The sequence below is a fragment of the Merops nubicus genome, unplaced genomic scaffold (genome assembly GCF_000691845.1).
Source record: "Merops nubicus isolate BGI_N331 unplaced genomic scaffold, ASM69184v1 scaffold31568, whole genome shotgun sequence".
In the NCBI taxonomy this organism is placed as follows: domain Eukaryota; kingdom Metazoa; phylum Chordata; class Aves; order Coraciiformes; family Meropidae; genus Merops; species Merops nubicus.
Genome location: NW_008626875.1, coordinates 1,107 through 7,645, shown reverse-complemented (window position 1 = coordinate 7,645; position 6,539 = coordinate 1,107).

The following is a 6,539-nucleotide window of genomic DNA, read 5'->3' as shown; positions in this document are numbered from 1 at the left end:
CCCCCGCTGGCCCCACCCACGGGGCCTGGGGTGCCCCGGGCATCCTGGATGTGGCCGTGCCCTGGTGCCCTGCCCCATCTCCCCATCTCCCCATCACCCTGCTAGAGGGCAAGAAACGACGAGTGGGGAGCCAGGCGCCTTGGCCCTGCTGTTTGCAGGTCAGTTGAACAAACATTTGCTGTTTGTGTGCCAGAGGCAGATTAAATCTTTGCTGGGAGACTGGAACTGGTTGTTCCATTCCTGCACAGCTGATCCCTGTGAAAGCCCTTCCTTCGTCCCCCTCCCGTGCCCGGTGGTGCGGGGGACAGCAGGGAGACATCCCATCCAAGGACAGGCAGCTCGGCTGCTTCCACCTCCGTGATGCTGCAGAGAAGGACAGCAAGGGAGGGGAAAAGGAAAGAGCAAAGACTAAGAAGGGGACGGGGTGGGAAAGCACCCGGCGTGTGAGCGGGGCGGGCTCTGGGGGGACGGAGCCATCCCCCGAGCAGGCTCCGGCACCGTGGAGCTGGGAGACGGGCGCTGCGGCTCCTGGTGGCCGAGCGGCTCCCGCACCAGCAGATCTTCGTGGTCTGCTGAGTCTCTCTCTGCCACAACGGATTATTTCCAGTGGGCTGTCAGCTGCGGCGGCGGGGGCCGTGCCCGGGGGCAGCGCACGGCGGGGACCCAGCACCTGTGCCTGGGAATTGCAGCATCCCCGCTCTCCTCGCCCCACCCGCTGCGGGAGAGGGGAAGAAAGAGGAGAGACAAAGGGAAGGGAGACGAGAGAGATGCTCAGGAATGAGATCTGCACTCTCTGGTTCTCCAGGAGGGCAAAAATCCCTGGCCTGAGCTCCAGACGCGGGGCTGCGGGGAAGGGCTCACAACCCAAAAGTCCGTCTCGCTCGGCTCCCGATGCCCAGGATGAAGGGCAAGCTCCTGTGGTGCTGCAACGCTTCTCCTACGCCCTCAGCCAGCACAGAGCACCCCTACGGCACACAGCACTGCCCCTCCCCACCCTCAGTCTGCCCAGGCTTCTCTTGAAGCTGTGGGAATGTTCAGCCCCTGCAGCAGGGAGTGCCCAGCACCCCACGCAGAGCTTCAGCCTTCGGCCTCCCGAGCCTGCTGGTCCCCATGGATTCTGCTGATGCCCCTCAGCTCTTTGGCTGGAGGACGCAGCACCCACGGTCCCTGTCCAACCTCCAGCAGCACGGTTCACCACCACAGCCCTGCTTCAGCATCTCCTTTCCAGGCTGAAACTGGACATAGGGCCAAACCCTTCCAGAGCTCATCTCCTTCCCTGAGCCACCTCCTGGTCTGCAGCAGCCGTGTGTGGGCAGGGGCTTGCTCTGGGGGGTTTCCTGTACCAGTGCACACCAGCACTGCAGCCCCCTCCACCCCATGCCCACCACTCAGGGGAGGGGGAGACAAAAACACTAATAGAATGCAGCAGTCTGGACCAAAGAGAGGTCTTCTGCAGCGTGTGTGTCCACTGGAGAAGCTCTGCTACTGTGAGCTTGTCCTGATCTGCGTTTGCAGAGCCCCAAGAGCTTTTCTGGCTGGAACAAAGACCTCATCTCTCAAACATCCTCCCTTCCTCGTCGCTGTCCTCCAAGTCCTCCCAACGCTGCGTGTAGGCTGCCAGGGAGCTGCAACGCTCCCATGGAAGTTGGCTGCCCTCAGCCTTCCCCAGATGGCCGTAGGACGTGGCAGGGAGGAAGGGGCTCATGAAGGGCACTGAGGTTCTCCTCTCAGGAGTGCTGGGAGGGACCTTCTGCCTCGCACCTCGTCCTGCAGCTGTGGGCTCCTGTGGCCTCTCCTGAGCTGGCCCTACCCTGGGCAGGCAGGAATTCATCTGCGGCCCCCTGCACGCCCAGCCCCAGCTGCAGGGACAACTCTTCCCTGCACCTACCTCCACCCAGCTACTTCTGGGCTGTCCAGGTCGCTCGTGCTCCTGGGGCTCAGCACCACACCAGGCTGGGTGGGCATTGCTGTTGCCACCCCGGGGAGCATCCTGCCTTGGTGACGGTGCGGGAGGGGGGTGGCTTTCCTCCGGGATGACAAACTAACCCCACAAACCACCACCACTGCCCCTGCTGCCCGTGGGGTTTGATCCCTGTAGCCCCAGGCAGAGCTGGGGCAGGCGGGCGGGCAGCGGGTGGCAGTGGGAAGCCACGATCGATGCAAACCACTTTCCCCTCACTGGATGGTTTTGCCGCGGGGGCTGCGTGGCTATTAGCGGATATCGGGTCCCTTTTTGTTTTCATAGCCTGGGGTGGTGTCATTTGAGCTTTTAAGCATTTATCGGAGGCTGGGATGAGGGCAATTGGCCATGGCAAAGCAGCAGGCGCTCGGCAAGAGGGGGGAAGCCTGGGTGGAGGGACCCAGCAGCTCTGCACCCCCAGAACCTCACCCTATATGGTGGCTGAGGGCTCAACCGCTCCTGTAAAGTGACTGTGAGGCCATCCTGCTGCCTCCACCTTCCGAGGTCCCTCCATCGGTGGCTTTAAAACGATTCCCACCTCCCAGTGTGCCTTCCTCTGGCATGTTTTCAACTATTGCACCAAAATCTCCCCTCTTCCCAGAGGGACATAACGTCTTCAGAAAGGTCTGGAGCTCCCCATCCTCCCCAAACTGCCAACCCTTTCACCTCTGTCCACCCACCACATCTTTGCCTGCAAAATTTGGAGGGATCTGGAGTTTCTGCTTGGGAAAGCTCATGTTCCCTTCACAGGCAGCTTTTGGAGAGGGCCACCTGCAGACACAAGTCCAGCCTGTAGCCCATCCCAAACTCCAGCCCACACATGACACGGCTCCATCTGCGTGAGCACTGCTGCCTTTCAAAGCATGGGCTGTCTGGGGTCACCTGCCCAGCCCTGGAGTGTCCTTCAGGCCAGAGGATGAACTTGCTCCCTGCTGTGTGCCAGAGCCCCAGCACCTTCATGCATACAAGTCTTCCCTAATTTGGGGCCAAAAATCTTCTGCCTTCTGTGGACTTGCTCAAAAGGTGTTTCTGTCTCTGCCCTCTCCTGAGCTCCTCTGCCTCAAGCCTCCATCCCCAAAAAGCAGCTGCCTGCCCCTGAATCTCAACTAGCCTGAAGACTCCCCGGGGCAACCCCGCCATCCTATGAAAAGCCTGTGTGGTGGCAAGCGTTCAGCCGAGTGACAACGGGTTGGAGTCGTCGTCTTCTGCCTGTGACACACACAACACAACTCGCAGGCTCCTTGAGAGATGAGATCAGGCCGTCACAGCCTCCAGGCAACTCTCCAGAGATGCCAGGGTCCTCCACCGCGAGAGGCTTTCCTCCCACAGCCTTTCCTGCCGCAAGCCCTTCAGGCAAAGAGGCAGGTCCTGGTCAGGAGATGTAAGACTGTCTCTCCACATTACATCAACCACCCGCACAAGCTTGTGCCTACACCCCACTACAAGAGTTCCCTGCATCTTCCTCCACCTCCACTTCTACCTGCTAATGGAGCCCCAGGAGACCACAGGCCCCCAGCCGTGGAGTCAGCGGCTCAATGGCCAGCAGACCTCCAAATCGGTGAAGACAACATCAGGCTCCAAATGAGAATGTGCAGCTGGGTAGAGGGGAAAGTGGCTGCGTGCAAGCCAGGAGGGGCAGCAGCGTGGCTGTGCCCAAAGGGACGCAGAGGAGGTGGTGTCCAAGGCTGGCAGGGTGAGTAGGGGAAGAGGGCAAACTTCTGGGGAGGAATGGGGGAGCTCAAGAGGCACATGCAGCTGGAGTAGGAAGGTACAATCCAGCTCTCCAGCATGCTAAAGCCTGTGTCATGGGCTCCTGGAGGTCCAAAGTGGTCTCTCTCCTGTTCCCAGGAGCTGGAAGGGTGCTTGATCCAGCCACCTTCATGCTGGATTCAACATGAAAATTTTCCATAGCTTCTTCCCGTTTCTGTGGCCTCTGATGTGTCTTTCCCCACTTACAAGTTTCTCCTTCTCTCGCTGGTTGGACAGCCCAGGATGGTGTCCTACTGCCCACGACCACTCCCCTGGGAGATGCTCTCTTAGCCTTCCACCTGGCAGACCTTTGGGGATGGTGGCACATCTCCAGAAGCCCTCAGCACCAAAACTTAGAAACTTTCTCCTCCTTTTCCCTTGCTGTTTATCCTTGCATAGTTCACACTCCTTAAATGTACTGGGGATGGGAGTGGTAAGAAAGGAAGGTCTCTGCTTTGCTTTTGCTGGTCTAGCAGAGCCCAGCTCGTGTTGTGTCTCCCAAGACACACCAGAGGTGGCCAAAGGCTCCCGTCATGCTACAACTTTTGTCACATCCTGAGCTGTCTCTCACAACGTACCTGCTCTGCTTGGACCAGCTGCTCAGGTGTCCTGCTCTAACAAACTGGTCCCCACCTTGCAACCAGAAAATTCACCTTAGTCCAGTTCAAATTCACCCAATTTCCTTTGAGGATGGGGGCAGAGAGCCTCCCCTCCTCCTCCTCCTCCTCCTCCTTGTCCTCCTTGTCCTCCTCCTCCTCCTCCTGCCCATCTCCTCCCTTGCAGTCCAAGTGTGTGCCCATTGCTGTAGCCTCACTTCCCTCATTGCCTTTGCTGCAGGAAAGGATCTGCACGTATGGACATCACAAGCACTTCCCTCAACCTTCCCCATCCATGTCTTTGTGTCCCCATTCCATGCTTCCTGCTACCCTCAGGACCTTTCCCATCCCCTCCTCTCTTGGTCCAGCTCCCAGCTGGCAATGTTCTGGCTCTGCTCGTGTGATGATGTGGTTCCTTCCCTGCAGAGCTGCTTTTTAGCTGGTCAGCCCCAGACGTGTCCTGCTCCACAGGGTGACTCCAGCCCAGATGCAGGACTCTGCACTGCCCTTGGCTGAGCTCTGGCAGGGCACTGCCAGCCCCTTTCTCCAGCCAGGAGCTGCACTTTGCATTGCTCAGCTCAGCTCACTGAGCCTGGCAGTCCAGCCTGTTTTTGACCCACCTTGTCTTTATGATTCCAGCTTGGCCATGAGGATACTGCAGGAGACCTTGTCAAGGGCCCTGCTAAGGTCAGGTAAACAACATCCCTTCCTCTCCCCTTATCCAGGCAGCCAGTCACCTCCTCACAGGAGACAGTCAGGCTGCTCTGCCGTGATCTGACCCTGGTAAATTCACCCTGGCACCTTCTCAGCATTCAGGAGGCTGAAAAGAACTTTGAGGAGGACTTGCTTCACAGCCTTCCCAGAGACTGAGATGAGGCCAGCCCACCCTGGGTTCTCCCTGATGGGTCTGAGCCTCTTGAGCCAGAGGCCATCGTGTCCCTGCAGGGACCTCAGCACATCTCAGTGGAGCATGGGATGGAGCAAGCTGTGCCTGGCACACAACTGACCTTCCTGGGACTATCTGGGGCTTGCCCTCGGGCTGCCCAGGCAGAACCCTGCTGGTGGCGGCCTCCCAGCCCTCATTTGGGATTGCCCCATGCAGCCAAAGAGAGTTCCTCAGGACAAGGACCCATGAGCAGACACACTCCTTCACTCCTTCCCTCCTGTGGCACCCTCCTGCCAGCCTAGAAAGGCAGGGGAGGGGGCTGCAGGTCATGGGGGACAGACCTGGGCACAGGAGGAGCACACCCCTCTTCCCTCTTCTTGCCTGAGGTCTTGGCTCTGCCAGGGTGATCCCCAAAAGATCCCCCCTCCCTTAGGTTAGAGGACAGGTCTCGTCTTAGCCAAAACATGACCAAGATAGGGCAGTGACTTCAACCACCCCTAGAAAAGGGGGGTGGGTCTTGCAATGCTGTGCCCACACCCAGGAGGACGTGGACTTGTCCCTGCCCCCACAGGCCAGCTCCCAGCACTGGCAATTGGCCATTTTAGGGTGCAGCCAGCAAGGGAAATGTTTTGAACACAATGAAGATCATGAGACACTGGAACAGGTTGCCCAGAGAAGCTGTGGAGGTTCCATCACTGGAAGTGTTCAAAGTTGGGTTGGGTGAGATTTTGGGCAACCTGGTCTGGTGAAAGAATTCTCTGCCCGTGGTTGGAGGGTTGGACTGGATGATCTTGAAAGGTCCTTCCTAACCCAAATCATTCTGTGATTCTATGGTTCTATGACTGCCGTGGCTCGGGGCCAGCAGGCAGGGAGACCTGCAAAGTCTGCAGGAGAGAACCTCTGATGTTCCCTGGGGGGGTCACACGCTCCCAGCAGAGAGCAGGGAGGCAGGGGGCACTCCTGGGTGGGGGCTGGCTGGCGGGGACCCTGAGCACGTCTGTTTGCAGCCACTTTGCAGGCAGATTTTCCCCCAAACCCCACGTATTTAGTCTCTGCAGGAACATTTGCAAGGCTGCAGGCTCCTCTTGCTGCCTTCCTCATGAGGGTGTTGGTTGGGTTTTTAGTGCAGCTCAAGGCGGCTCCCAGGGTGATGCTGCCTGGTGGTCCTGCTCGCTCCCTGTGTTTCCTGCTCTTTCCCCCCAAAAAAACAAGGGCAGAATGTCTCAGCCAGCCCCTGACCCCAACCCTGGGGGTGGGGGTGATGCATCCACAACCTGCCATCCCGGGTTGTCACCGAGGGGAGCCCAAATCCTCCCCCTGAAGGTGGGCAGGGAGGATGGGGCAAGAT